The following is an 11,600-nucleotide window of genomic DNA, read 5'->3' on the forward strand; positions in this document are numbered from 1 at the left end:
AGAGGCTATGCTGATTGCTTTTTACTTTCTTACACTACCCGTCAGAGTGTAACCCATATAATGGAGTGTAATCTGTCTGCCTTGCTTATCGTTACAGTGCCCAGGGCCGGGCACTGTTCCTGGAATGCTATTCTCTCCCAATGGATAGTGAACAAATGAGGACTTGTTGAACGCTCCTGAAGACATTAGTAGAAATGGGGTTTAGGATAGAATGTGAACATTGAAACAAGGCAAGACCCCTGAGCTGAGGCTATTGGGAGTGTGTGGCTCCTTTAAGAGTCCTCAAGGAGCACCGCTGTGAATTAAGAATGGCGGAAAATTCTTTGACACCCCTCTCCTGGAAAGGGGAAGGTCCATTGTCTCTCCCTGTGAATCTGGGCCGGCCCGCGTTAGTTTGACTGACACACTGTGACACCGGCAGCTCCGCCAGCCCGGCCCCAGCCCCGGAGAGGACAGGCAGCTCTGACTTTATGCTCGTGGCGGTCTGGATGCCGTGTAAGAGGAGCAAGAGGGACCATGCACCGTGTAAGAGGGACTCTGTGTAGTTCCGACCCCACTGCAGGGAATATACGGAGAGGCTCTGAGACACCATGGAGAAGGGGAGGGGCCCAGCTGAGCCCAGGCTTTTAAAAAAATGTCTTTATTTATTTATTTTGGAGAGAGGGGAAGGTGGGGAGAAAGAGAGGTAGAGAAACATTGATCGATTGCTTCTTGCACATGCCCTGATGGGGGACCAAACCCGCAACCCAGGCATGTGCCCTGACTGGGAATTGAACCACCAACCTTTTGGTTCACAGGCCAACGCTTGATGGGCGGAGCCACACCGGCCAGGGCGGAGCCCAGCCTTGCAGCTATTCTTGCCGAGATTTCAGGCCTGTGAGTGAAGGGCTCGGGATCTTCAAGGTTTAAGGAGCGAGACTACCAGGCACAACTCTGAGCAGAATTACTCAGCGAATTGTTACCTAAATGCTTGACCCCCAGGAGTATGAAATACAAGGGTGCAAAAGCAGGCTTACAGATTGTGAGTATGTGAAACAGAGTTTATTCTGGTATTATTAATTATTGTATTGTCCACATGAACAACTGTACACTTACTTCTGCCCACCCCTGTAGAGTAGAATGGTGTAGGAGTGGTTTGTTTTAGGGCAATAGATGACTAGATCTTCCCAGACTCCCTTTTCCCTGGCTGTTAGAGCTGCAAGGCAGGATTTGCCCAGTCCTGCCGTGTTCCGTCTGCCGTGGCCGTGGCTTTGGGCCTGAAGCTGGGCGTGGAGAAGTGTGCTCACAGTGGGTCCTGAGTCCCAGTTCAGAGTCCACTTCCCATAGCAACAATCTCCTTTGTGGTTGGGCTCCCAGACCCACCCTAAAAAAATTTACTAAGCCCACATATATTTTGAAGAAGGACGTTTTTAACTCACACGAACAATTATTTGGAACCTGATCTACTCGGACACTTGGAGTTGAGAGGGTAGGAAGAATCTCCTTCTGATCTGTTAAGAAGTGGAAAGAGATTGTACTGAGGGGTCTGCATGAAATTCAAGCCTAAAAAAACCCCACCAAAACAAACCCCAAACATTGGCAATTGAAGGGTCGTGGAGCGAGGAAAGGTGGAGGCCACAGATACCTGTGCGTGGAACTCACTCGGTTCCGGCTGAGCCTCTGGGAGCACTCCAGCCCCAGGTGCAGTGAATGTAACGGTTCCAGGAATCTGTATCTGTTGGTCTTCTGCTCAGGCCTGGTAGGACTGTGGTGTACCAACTTCTGACTACTTACGGCTTCTTTTCCTTTACCAAGTCATTCATTACCTGTTAGCCTGGTTCCCAAACGTCAAATCTGCGAGACCCACCTGCTGCCACACCTCCCTCACCTGTCCTGGGCTCTGCACGTCCTCCGATACATAAAGCTCTGGAGATGGCTTGCCTACTACCTCTGCTTACACCGACATCCCAAGCTTTGGATTTTCCTTCTCTTGTCCTTGTCCCCTGTTTTCCTTTCCAGTCACTGCCGCCACCTCCCCACCCCCCCAAAATGGCAAATCTCCAGTTGGTCCTGCTTGACAGTGTGCCTGAGGCTTATGCCCAGCTTTGTTCCCAGAAGAACCCCACCCTTTTAAAACTAGTCAGGATTCTTTCCACTGTAAGAGACACACAACCGATGAAATCCCATTTAATACTTTAATCTGAAAGAATGAATGTATTTTCATACTCCACAGAGGGCATGGGCCCCGTCTGCCAGCTCAGCTGGCTCCAGGGAGTGATTCACAGGATTATCTCCTAATCTCCCGCATCTGCTTCTCTCCTGCCTTTCTGCTGTAAATGGACCAGGAAACAGAGCTACAGGCGTCCAGGGGTTGTATCCTTGTAGTGAGGAACGAGGAGAGTTTTCCTTCCCAGCATCACTTCCTTGTAGGGCCGAGACGATGGCTGGGCCGTACACCCAGCCCTGTTACCACGAAGGGGTTGGACCCGAGGCAGACCTCAGCGGGCGATGGGTGTGAGCTGGGGAGGCACCCTGCACTGTGTGTGCCACTCATGGATTCTCTGTGTCACCTGGGATTCGCCGTCTGGGAGGGACCCGAGCAGGTAACGGGGGCAGACTGTGAGTGCTGAGGAAAGAACGCACGCAGGAGATGGGTAACAGAGCCAGGTAGGGGTTCGCCCGTCCAAACAGGTGCCTGACATCAGAGAAAACGAGGCGAAGGGGCAGAGCAATTGGGGGCTCTTCTCAGAGGCCCCTCTGGGCCACACGGCCATTTGTGAGACGTGTTGACAATGAAACATCAGAAATAAGCATTCGCAGCTCGATGAACTTGGGATTGAGCTGCTTGTTGCTGGGATTAGAACAGTTACTTCCTACAGGTAATTCTGTTTGATTGGAATTGGGATTATTTACTTTTCTTGTACCCCAAGGATAACGGCTGGACTTCCTTCAAGCAGTTGGCAGATCCAGGAAGGAGTCGTGAACCAGAGTGTGAATGAAGCCGAATGCGTCTGATTTTTTCCTGCCAAAAGTAGCTAAAGAGATGAGAAGGTGGCTTAAAATAACTGTGGAATGATGAAGGGAAGGCAAACATTCTCTTTTTACAGGAAAGAAATTAAATATTTTGATTGAATAGCCTAATTGCCTTATTTAAGAATATCTATTTTTTTTTACTAAGAAAATAAAATGAGCATGTTTAAATAAATTAGGAGTTGAGAAGCTGCAAAACTGGTTTTAAAAGACGAAAAGAAAGATACTGCATTTTGCAATGAATTAGAATCCTTCCGTCTACTCTGTTGGAGAATTTGCATATTACATTGCTAAACTAATTGTCTAGAATGTCCTTGCCACTCCAGTTACTGAAACTTAAGGGTCTTCGTTGGTACAATTCATCTGGGAACTTATCTACTGAATCTTGAAGTAGGGCTAAGTTTGCACATGGTAAGACAAATATTTACTTTGTACATAGTAAGACAAATCTTGCCTTCTCACAGATTATTCTAAAATTGAAGTGTCTTCTTTATTTTCTATCCTACTTTTGATTTTAAATCCGGTAAACAAAAGTTTGAAATTTGACGTGTGAAAGTATTCTTTTCATAGACATACTTTTTAAAAAAAAAACAGTTGATAATTACTGTTTCTTTTTTAAAGATTTTATTTATTTATTTTTAGAGAGGGAAGGGAGGGAGAAAGAGAGAGATACATCAATGTGCAGTTGCTGGGAGTCATGGCCTGCAACCCAGGCATGTACCCTGACTGGGAATCGAACCTCTGACACTTTGGTTCGCAGCCCGTGCTCAATCCACTGAGCTACGCCAGCCAGGGCTTCATAGACATACTTTTGTCTTCGCAGACAGTCGAGGTGCTATAGCTGGATGTTTTCCACAAAACCCGGTTTAGTGTTTATGGAGACTTTTATACTTAACACAAGTTGCCTTTACAGAGACGTTTGGATTTTAAATACGTAGTCCCCGTGAGCGCGCTCACGCAGGTGGGACCACGTGTCTGAGCTTTGTGGTCAGAAAGTGCGGGCTTCACACTCAGACAGCAAGGGGTATAGATTTTACCAGTTTTTCCATGTTCACTTGAAAAGCTTAGCTCACGTTGGCTGGCAGGGAAAAGCTGTCACACAGTGAAAAGTGACTTGAAGAACCCCAGGGGCATGTTTAAAATAGAGACAACAGTCAATACTCGTGCCACCTCTAGCATTCAGGTTAGTGACATGCAGATTGGGCAAGAGAAGACTCATGGTAAACAGCCATTCTCAACGGGTGGGTCGGGCTGAAGGAGGCACAGGTCGGGAAGCAGGTTCAACTGCCCGTGAGTGTTCTGAGCGGTCTGGACATGTCAGACACAGACCCACGGAGACGGGTGATGGAAGGCCACGAGAAGTCCAAGTGTCTGAGCGGCACAGCCAGAGGGGCCTCTTCTCAGACCGTCCGGAGATAACTACCAGCTGAGGTGTAGCTGCCACGATGCAAAGCCACCTCGCTGGGGCGGACTCCGGCCAGCAGAGTCCGCCTTGTTGTGGCTGGAAGAGAAAATAAATGCACAGGCGACAGCAGTCCTGTGGGGAAAAAGGGATGGCACGGCCACTCTCTCAAGAGGAGAGAACACCCCGACCCTTGCCTACACACGCTTTTATTGTTTTTCTCGGGGCTTACATCAGAGAAAGATTTATTATCTATTACACAGAATATTGTTGTCTACATTTTAGGTACAGTCAAGGGAATGAAAATAACGTGCAGAGGGGAATGGCGGCGAGCTGATTAGCTCTGTCCTTGGGAGAATTCACACAGGCTTTGGGAATTACCTTGAAGACAGACAATACACATTTGTTGTTTCGGACCAGGGTGAGGGAGCTTTAGCCAGAGCAAGCCATACCAGTCAGTATGCATCTTCTGGGCCTGATTCCCACGGGAAAACTTGGTTGGAAGGTCTGGCTCCTGCCTACCACTTTGCTTCTGTAGGTTTTCCATCCAGAGCTGAGTCTCATTTGCCAGACTGCAACAACCCGGTCCCCTACACCTCATGAGACAGGTAGGCAGAGAAACGAGAAGCAGTCTCCCTGAGAGGGTCCCGGGCAACATTTGTCCCTCCTCCTTCCTCCTTCCTTCTTTCCTCGATTTGACCACAGAAAAGAATGTCGTGGGTGGAACAGACCCTCCTCCTTCACTTCCCAACAGAACTTCTGAATGTGACTTAGTTAGAAGTAAGTTCTTTGCAGATGTGATTGGTTACGGACATCAAGATAAAATCCTCCTGGGTTTAAGGTGAGCCCTACCTCCAATGACTGGTGTCTTTATCAGCAGAGCAGTGGCCACAGGCACGGGGAAGAAGGCCATGCGGAGACAGGGGCACAGACTGGAGTCACGGTGCTGCACACCAGGGGACGCCGGGAGCCACCAGCGGCTGGAAGAGACGGTGAGGGGTCACTCGTCTCCTCGAGCCTTCAGAGCGAGCGTGGCCCTGGCCTCCAGAACAGGGACAGAAGAGACTCTCTTGTTTTAAACCTCCAAGATTTTTACAAGAATTTGTTTCAGCAGCCCTCAGCCACTGATACAGAGAGGGAGCGACACTGAGAGACTCGTAAGATGCTGCATCTGACTGCACACGGTTGGACTCTCTCAGCCATGAGAGCCCCGAGCTGTGAACGGAGAGGGACCCAGAGCAGATACCCATGGCATGGCGGGGTGCACCTAGCCAGCCCGGAGAAAATCTCATTCTAGGCAGCCACATTAAAAAAAAAATTACACTCCCCATGTACGGGGAGTTGTATATGGGAAAACATTCATGTTTATATCATGTTTTAGTTTTCCAGCTGGGATCTGACAGGTACATTTTGGTGGAGACTCAAAAAGTCTGTGATAGGTCCGATGGCTGAGTGTTGGGTGCATGAGAAGGCTGGCTTTGGGAGTCTCGTGTGTTCATCCGGTGCCGCAGGAACATTTAACAGAAGCTAGAGGTCCCCAAGAATGGGCAGCAGCTGTGATAGTAAGGCGAAGGAACCCATTACGGGTGTTAAGAAGCCTATGTCATGTGTCTAACAGAATGCCTGAAATGTGACCAATGCAACAGGCGTCTAATAAAGGTAAATTCCTGTCCTGCTCCCCTCCCCATGAATCAGCCCTAAGGATTCTATGTCTTATGCATGAAGCACTTTGGGAACTATGCCCTGTCGGACTCCAGCCAAGCCCGAACAGAAATTCTAATTTTTATGTGTCTTTCTCCATTGAAAAGGTCCAAAAACGTATTTCATGGCAACTGTGTTAAGTTCTCCTATCTGCCTCTGTGCTCCTCTACCCAGGAGAACTTTGCCGTCCATGCTACTCGGTCCCCATCGTTGTAGTTCTGCAGCCAACCCTTCGCCTGTGCCGCCCGTGGCCACGTGACGTGTTCCCGATACTCCAGCCCCCCAGGTGCAGTGGGGCCTCTGGAAGGACAGCGCTCTCTTCTGCTCTCTTTTCTTAAGAAACTGAGCACGGGGGCAGCGCCACCCTTTCTCTCCTTGAGGAAGAGGGAAGGAGGAAGAAAATAATCAGGCAAAAGAGCTCAGGGAAAGATTGCTAACTAACCTCGTCCCAATAAAGGACGGTAGTCGATGACGTGCAGTCTAATAAAATGATCTCTAGTTGACATTCCTGAGGAGCACATTTCTTTTACACTCTCATGTCATGTAACTGAATAGGGAGCCTTCATTTTCAGTCTCTTAGCCGCAGTCACTTATCGGTGTGCGGTAGGTGACAGATGCAGACAGATGACAGACAGACTCACCTAGAGGAGTGTCGCCATGATGAAAATGGACCTAGCCGTTGTTCCATGTCCCTCTGCCTTGAAATGCCATCGTTCTCACTCTGCCGAAGCAGCTCCTACTGATTCTTGAAGGCCCCCTTCACACTGCACTTCCACTGGGAACTCTTTTCAGTCTTCCCTGGGGGAAATCTCTTGACCGTAGTGACCCCACATCAGTTACTACACAGTTGTCTCTGTGCAAATGCGTTGTAAATTGTTGGTGTGTCTCTCTCCACAGAAGAATGTTGGGCCCTTAAGCATGAGGACATTTGTCCTTAGAGTTAAGTGCCTACCTAGCAGGCATTCACGAAACGCCGAGTGCAGCTGGAATGTTTCTGTCCTCAGTTTCTCTATACGTTTGCATGCACTTTCAGCTACTTATCGTGAAGGCATCAGGCCTCCCTGGTTCCAACAAGGGTGGTATCTCAGCTCATGAGTGTAGGTTTTGCCTTCAGTGGTTTTTGACCCGTGGCCTGTGATCAAAGGGTATGATGGAGAAGGTGGCCTTTGGATGGCGGTTTAATTTCATTGTCCGAATGACAAGCCTTCATCCCTTTAGGGGGGACATTCGAGGATCGGCCAGCATGAATGCGCGGCTTCTCTGCAGGGGACAGGAGGAGCTCAGAGAAGATGAGGAGACTGCAAGGAGTGTGGGTTCAATAAAAGGCCGTGACAATAAAGCCCAAATATGGCCGTTAGGGAAAGCCAACAGCTGCTGGTCCCTTTCCACTTAGCCCCCCGTTTTTCTTCTCAAGGGCTGCCCTTGTTTAGACTCAGACCAGTCATTTTGCACAGCAGCTTATTCTGGTTGGCCTTCCAGGGCTCTGCCTCACCCCCAGGCTGACCCGGTGTGAGGGACATCATTGACGTGGGCTGAGATGTCTGCGTCAGAAGACCACGTGGCACGGGAGGGCCACCCTGCAGGGGAGGGCAGGAATTGAGAAACTCCTTTAGGGACGCCGATGGAAGGGAAACATAAGCCAACACTGGGATTAGAAAACCACCCCCAGGACGCACATGAAAGACAGGAAAGAGAACATTGTAGGATGCCCAGCTCATTGCCAGCCAAAGTGTTTGTTTGGTGTTAATAGACAACAGTATGGACGACCTAATGCTATACCGGAGATGCTGCAAGTTTGCCTCAAACTATTATGTTCTTCCACAAGTGCTTCCTTCCTAAGCTGCCGGCCACTCTGCTGTTAACTTGGATGAAGGCTGCCCGGTGGCATGTAGAACTGAGTGGACTGACGTACTGGCCTCCGAGGGCCACGCCTGGCTGCAGCCAGAGCAGCTCGTGTCTGCATGTAGTCTCTCACCTACCAAGATAATAATGGGTTGTTTAAGTTTGATGTGCTCCAGATGGCGGAATGAAAGTGCAGCTGCTATATAATACAGTCATCATAATAATAGCAATTCAATTATTGGTTCTGTGAACAGCAAGAACCTCAGGAAGTTAATAGGACTTGAAAAGTAAAATTCAGTGGAAGCTGAAATGGCTGGAGGAACAAGTGAATGCAATAGCACTTGCCTCCCCATGAACCCCCTTCTGGAGGGACCAGAGGGGCCGGAGTTGCAGGCCAACCTTCTTCATCAACAAAAGTTACACAGGAAGTGCCTCAGATGACTTCTCATCCTCTCCCTTCAACTAAAAATCGGGGTGAAACTGTTTTGGACACTGTATCCCTTGAAAGAACCAGACTCTTTATTGCCTACTAAGAATCTTTGGAGTCTTCAGGTTTGCAAAAGAGATTAGATTAAAAGAAAACATTATCTGGCTTTGCAGAAACTCAGCTTTGCTTCAAGTCCTGTGGTTTTATTTTTCCCCTAAAAAAATACACAGAAGGGGCAGAAAAGCAGATTTTTCTAGGAGGTCAACTGCTTCCCTACAAACAGAATATTTGACTTTTCAGTCTGACTTGCATATTCTCCCGGGGACCCTTGTTACCTTGTGGTATCAAGCTGGAGTTCTGAAGTTCAAATCAACGGGAGTTCAAACCGGTATCCAGCAGGAGATCTGAAGATGATAGTTTCATGGTACAAGGTACATTGGGGTGTTTTGTGGAGGAAGTTGTTCCAGTCTCAGAGGCCAGAAAAAATTTCTCTAACGAAATAATATGTAAGAAGAGATCTGAATGATGAGTAGGAGTTAATGTTTCAAGTGAGGGAACAAGATGTGTTAAGTATCCAGGCAGAGAAACGGAAAGAAACCCAGTTTGAATAAAATGTGTTAAGTGAGGGGAGAGGAGAGAGAGCAGTGTGGAGGGGTAAGAAGACCCCACGGGACTCAGAAGACATCCTAAGTGTTTTGGACTTTATTCTATAGTAATAGAAAATGACGGATGAGAAAAAATGGTCAGATTTACATTTTGAAAAGATCACCCCCACTTAGTAACTGATAGGGCAATGATAAAACACCGGGTAAAATGTGGCTGGGGAGCAGGATGTTAACATGGTGCCAGACAGTCACCTGACAGATCTCTTTCCAACTAAAGAGGGAAGAACTATAACAACCCAGAGAGCAGAGCGCTGTCGGTCAGCACCTTCACCACGTGTTAAAATTCACCCTCTCAACTAATGAGGAAATAAACCAACACTTTCAGAATGTGGGAGGTTCTACATTGCAGCTCTCTTGAACTTAACAAAAAGTCACTGTTATTTAAAAATGATTGGGGACAATTCTCAACCAAGATCAAAAGAGAGATAACAATGGGATGCAATGTGTTAATCCAGATAGAACCCTGGTTTGAGGGTAGAGGGGTTAACCACTGAAGACATTCTTGAGACAACTGGGGAATCCAGAACATGGGCTGGATATTACAGGATATCATGGAATCATTGTTACTTGTCTTAGATATGGTGTCACCGTGGTTATACAGAACAGTCTCCATCTTCTCAAGATGTGTGCACTGAAGTCATAGGGGTGGTATGTTGTGTTCTTTACAACTTACTTTCAAATAGTATGGATAAAAATGTGGCTATTTGATATCATAAAAGTATATAAAAAGTGAAATAAAGCAAATAGAGTACAACGTTAATGATTGTGTAATATAAGTGGAGAATACGTACTGTTCGTCATTCGTTGCAAAAATATTTTTGAAGGTTTTCATAATTAGAAGTTAGCAACAGAGACGATGAAACATTGTGGGAGAGAGAGGAGTGAAGAAAGCAAGGGTCAGTCAGGGGGTGGGCGTGTGAGCTCAGCGGGTGGTGCAGGAGGTGATCTGAGGAGTTAGTTCACTAGTTTGGTAACAGAATGGATTACACAGGCTGAAGTAGAGATGATAAGTTGGAATAGTGCTTGGCGCCCAGTAGGCACTCAGTTGTCTTGGTGCATGAAAAGAATGGGTGTATAAGTGGGATTAAAGAAGAGGGAGAAAAAAGGATGCCTTCCAGATTTTTTACTTAGCAATTGGGTGCATAATAAGACCATTGATCAAAATAAAAAAAAAAAACAGGAGGAGAAGCCTGTTTTGGAAGGGCAGAAAGTGATGTGAGCAGGTGGAACCTGAAATTTCGTACAGATCATCAAAGTGGAGGCGTCAGGTGGGCAGTTAGTAGAAAGTTCAGGAGCAAATGATTTCAGAGTTAATGACCAATGAACTAACGGAAGTGGAGCAACTGTGCAGAAAGAGTTTACAGAGCGAAAGCTGAAGGAAAAAGGGTTCGGGATGTAGCCCTGAGGCACCCTTAACATTCGTGTGGGCGGAGACGGGCGGCTAGCCAGAACTGCTGAGACTGAGAGGCCCGAGAAGCCAGGGAAAAACTAAGAGTGGCAGCAAGGAAGTCGGGGAACAGTATTTGAAGAGGGAAGTATTTGAACAGCATCCAATGTGATTGAAAGGTCAAGGAAGTCTTGGCCAGGGGGCTCAGCTGATTGGAGGGAGCATCGTCCCACACACCGAGAGGCTGAAGGTTTCATTCCCAGTCAGGGCACATGCCTGGGTTGTGGGTTCAATCCCCAGTCAGGGTGCATATGGGAGGCAACCAATCCATATTTCTTTCTCTCTCTCTCTTCCACTCCTGTCTTTCTGTAATTTATGTATATAAATTCCTTTATATATATATATAAACACACACACACACACACACACACACATAAAGGTCAGGAAGGTGGGATCGAAAAGTGACCACAAAGGCCTGGAAGACTTGGGTTGTTTTGGCCTGAGAGAGCAAGTTTGGAAGAGTGCTAATGGGGGATGATAATGGGGGACAGTGGACCCCAGTGGGCTGTGAAGCTGAGGACCCAAGAAGAGGGAGTGCAGCTAACTCCCTTGAGAAACTGGACTGTAAGAGCAGCGACACAGACTAGGAGCTGGGGGCAGTTGTAGATAGAGGAAGGGATTTTTTAAAAGTAGGAGCCACTCGAACATATGAAATGCAAATTGGAAAGACCGGTTGCGAGGCAGCACTGCTGTTGGTTCCGGGGTTGGGAGAAGCCTGGAGATGGCGGGAACCAGAGCAGAGACATGTAAGGTCGGCCTCACTGTCAAACCGTGTCAGGCTTCAAGGTTGCATCGGTGAAATGAAGGGCATTGACTGAAAGATTTCCAAGACTCTTTCTAGCTCTAACCAGTTATGTTTTGGGGGTGTCTGGAGGAAAGGGAAAGACTTGGAGGATGGATCCTACTAACGACAGGGGCAGGAGTAATCGTCATGGGGTGTCACCTGTAGGGAGATGAAGTGAATGAATGGGCATCTGTGAAAATGGCTCTCAACCCTGAAGTACTATTTGTTGGAAACATTCCCATCTAAGCAAGAACAGGAGGAAACGGAAATCAAACTTTCTTTTGGAGTTTTACCTAGGGCTAGTTTTGCAACTGTCAAAGCTT

This window comes from Phyllostomus discolor, chromosome 3 (genome assembly GCF_004126475.2).
Source record: "Phyllostomus discolor isolate MPI-MPIP mPhyDis1 chromosome 3, mPhyDis1.pri.v3, whole genome shotgun sequence".
NCBI classification, from domain to species: Eukaryota; Metazoa; Chordata; class Mammalia; order Chiroptera; family Phyllostomidae; genus Phyllostomus; species Phyllostomus discolor.